This window comes from Dromiciops gliroides, chromosome 2 (genome assembly GCF_019393635.1).
Source record: "Dromiciops gliroides isolate mDroGli1 chromosome 2, mDroGli1.pri, whole genome shotgun sequence".
Taxonomy (NCBI): domain Eukaryota; kingdom Metazoa; phylum Chordata; class Mammalia; order Microbiotheria; family Microbiotheriidae; genus Dromiciops; species Dromiciops gliroides.
In genome coordinates, this window is record NC_057862.1 from 510,381,310 (window position 1) to 510,385,449 (window position 4,140).

A 4,140-nucleotide genomic window follows, 5' to 3' on the forward strand; every position below is an offset into this window, starting at 1 on the left:
TTGCTTTCTTTCCCTCTGGCATACCAAATTAGATCTGAGCTAGGATTTCCATGCTATAAGGAATCTGTTCTCAATCTCTCTCTCATCACTAACTTATAATATATATGTTAATAAATCTTTAAAAGCCTAAACTCTTGCTGAATTTATCAGTGATTTTAGCCAGCTTCACCCCAAGACTGGGGGGGGCAGATTAGAAACCACAATTTAAATTTTAAACAACACAAAATCATACACCAAATATTTATTTTCTTGACATATGTAGCATCTTTGCATTAACCAATTTTTTTCCAGTGAGTTACTGAATATGTTTATTCTGCACATAGAAGCCACTAAGAATCTGGCCTGTGGGCACATTGGTGCTATACCACAAGTAAATGGTTCCACACATCAACACAGGGGGTGGGGGTAAGAACAGATCATTGGAGCTAGTCACAAGATGAGATATTTCCAACAGAGCACCAGATGATGAAGTACAGTCTTTGATAAGATGGTCCTAATGAAGCAGTGAGAACATTACAAAAAAGTAGAGGGGAGAAGGAAAGTAAAACAGCAAAGGCCCCTGCCACAATGGAAAGTGGTTTAGTACTTGGAGCTGCCCATTCTTAGGACAGGAGCAGACTTCTTTGGAGAAGACTGGTGCTTGGGGGTTTGAGGCTTCCTGACCAGCTTACTTGGCCCTGGGGGTTTCTAAAGTTCCTTCTAGCAAATTTAGCCTTGCTGCCCAGCTCTTTCTCAATTCTGATAATTTGGTTATACTTGTCCAGATGCTCATATCAGCAGGGGGCACCAGTCTTGATTTGCCCAGTGCAGAGACCCACCACCAGGTCTGCAAATGAAGGTATCTTCAGTCTCCCCAGAATGATGAGACATCATTACTCCCCACCCACTGGACTGGGTTAGCTTGCACACCTTGAGAGATTTAGTTAGAGAGACAATCTGGTTTACATTGGGTAGGAGGCATTTGCAGACTTTCTCACTCACAGCCTTTTCAATGAACTTGGGATTGGTCATGGTGAGATCATCCCCTACCTCCTGGATACCAGCAAGAGCAGTGAAATTCTTCCAAGCTTCCCAATCATCTTGATGAAAGAGATCTTTACTAGACACCACTGGATAGTCCTTGATGAAGTTTTTATAGAAGTCCCCAAGTTCAAAAGGGGAGATGTATCTGTTGGCATCATCAGGTGACTTGAAGTCCAAGTTGTATTTCCCAGATCAGAAGAATTCTGAGGCAGCCACATTCATGCCAATTGCAACCTTATCAGTATAGCCAACCTTACCAATAGCATTTTTAGCAGCTCCAGATCTTCCTTATTCTCCAGTACATTAGGAGCAAAGCCACCCTCATCCCCTATGTTGGTGGTGTCCTGTCCTTTTTCTGCTTAATTATGCTCTTGAGGTTGTGGTAGACCTCAGCTCCAATGTGCATGGCCTCCTTGAAGTTTGCTGCACCAACTGGAAAGATCATGAATTCCTGCATGGCCAGTTTATCACTGGCATAGAAGCCACCACTGATCACATTGAAGGCTGGAACTGGCAGGACGACTTCATCATTGCCTGCGAGGTCAACAGTATGCCTGAAGAGGGAAACACCTCTCTCAGCAGCTCCGGCCTTACAAACAGCCAGAGACACTCCCAAGATGGCATTTGCACCAAATTTATATTTTTTCTGGGTGCTGTCATTCTCAGTAATCAAGTTGTCAATCTTCTGCTCCACAACATTCAGTTTCTTGTTAACCAGGGTCAGGGTAATAGTTTTATTCATGTGCTCAACCCCTTTTGAGACACCTTTCCCCATGTAGCAGGTTTTATCATTGTTTCAGAACTCCAGGGCTCCATGGATGTCAGTAGAACTACCACTGGACACAGCAGACTTTTGCAGTGTAGAGATAAACTTTAATAGTGGGGTTTCCAGGTGAGTGGAAGATCTCCCTTGCTTGGATCTTGAGAATAGACATGTTGAGTTTCTGGATGGAGTTTCATCCCCAGGATTCAGAGAACAGAGGCTGAGGACTGGACTAACCAATCTTAAAAATTATTCATGCAAAGTTAGATAAGGAAATTAAATATTCTTCAGTTTGAAAATAAAGAGCATTTTTTTCATTTAAAAGTAGTTGGTTGTTATATTTATTAATTTTTTAATTGTTGTTGTTGAGTACCTGTAGCTTCATCAGTCTAAGGAACTACTTTTATGGAAACTCTATCCATCAATGCATATGGGCACCTCATTTAGGCAGTGTAGGTGGCATATGAGATAAAGTGCTAGACTTAGTAGTCAGGGAGATCCGAGTTCAAATCCTACCTCAGAAATTCACTAGTTATGTCACCCTGGGCAAATTTCTTTAACCTCTCTGTGCCTCCGTTTCCTTATCTGGGGATAATAGTATCAGCTACCTCAAAGAATTGGTATGAGGAACAAATAAGTTAACATGTATTAAGGATTTTGCAATCTTTAAAGTTATTATCATTAGGAGTAGTAGTAACATAATCAGAGTGAATGCCTGGGACCCTGAGAAGCTATGTGGCTTGCCAATTTCCATATAGGTAATATGCATCAGAGACATGAGTTGTAGCTGTATCTTGATGAATTCAAAGAAATTTTTCTAAACAACTCTGTCTCTTCCATTACTTCTTACTCAGTACTCAAATGTGTCTGCAACCCTATCAATTTGTGTGTTCTTTTTCACTATGTAGTGACAACTCTTCCATGCCGGGGCATCTCATGTGACTGCTGTCCATTTCCTCTAGAAGGTTTACCACAAGGATGAGTTGTAGGCCTTCTTTGCTTTCCCCCAACATCACAAGAGTGGCAGTAGAGCACATAGGGCATCCACCTATCATCCCTTGCTCTTTTCCTGATCAACCCACATTATCTTTCTTTCTTTTTTGAAACTTATAAATAACTTGTTTATTTTTGCAAGCATTTTTTATCTCTCTGTCCAACTTCCCAGGCTTAAAAGAAAAATAAACAACAGCAACAGCAACAATGACAACAAACACCCTCATACATGCATAGGGCAGCAAAATAAATGATCAGATTGACCATGTTAAAAATCTATATTACATTTTGCATTTTAAGTACATCATCTCTCTGGCAGAATGTGAAAATTAAGATTCATCTTTAACCTCTTGATCTGTGATTTATCTTTGTATTAATATGTGTACTAAAAGCCTCATGAAGTTAATTTTCTCTACAATGTTGTTAAAATTGTATACATTGTTTCTTTGGCCATTTCATTGTAAAAATTCATAAAGCTCTTTCCAATTTCCTCTGAAATTCAATTTTATAATTTAATCAAAATAATATTCTACTACATTTAAATATCGTAATTTAACCATAATAACCACAATTAACAATTTCTTTTACTACCACTATGAAAGACCATCTTCTCTTTCTTTCAACCTCTGTATTTTTTAGCTTTATTAAAAGTAAGTGTTTTGTAATTTGACTTTTTATAATGTTTACCTCAAATAATATTCTGTTGATTTGTCTAGTTCTATATAGGTGAAATCTTTGTTCTGTGATTCAAATTAGCATTTATACTCCCTCTACCATTGCAAATGATCTATCCATATATGGTCATCTAGCTTGCTTCTTGTCCCTATTCTTCCACTAACTATCCATAGAAAAGCTATTCAATATGCTGCAGTTCTTGCTCTGGGTCTTTAAATGTCTCTGGAATCTCAGTGTGGGATTCTGTCTATATGTTACCCTAAACTCTTGCTTCATGACTGGACCACCTATTTTCCCATAACACATATCCTTGATCAAGGCTTTTGTGGTTTTTTGTTTTGTTTTGTTTTGTTTTTGTGGGGCAATGAAGGTTAAGTGATTTGCCCAGGGTCAAGCAGCTAGTAAGTGTCAAGTGCCTGAGGCTGGATTTGAACTCAGGTCCTCCTGAATCCAAGGCCAGTGCTTTATCCACTGCACCACCTAGCTGCCCCTAGGCTTCTGTGTTACTTCTTGTACATTTATCCATTGATGATAACCCTGAAGTTTCACTTTCATTTTGCCACCAAATATAGGAATCCATTTATAAACTCCCTGAGAGATGGTCAGTCATCATTCACTTAAATAGTTCTAGTGACATAAAGGTCAAAACCACCACACGCAGACCATACTGCACTAGACAGCTTTCC

The 4,140-nt window shown here is 39.3% G+C and overlaps 1 pseudogene; it reads right to left on the reverse strand.

Moving 5' to 3' along the window:
• Positions 1-602: 602 nt before the first annotated feature.
• LOC122739213 lies at positions 603-1,958 on the reverse strand (annotated as a pseudogene).
• Between the last annotated feature and the right edge of the window lie 2,182 nt (positions 1,959-4,140).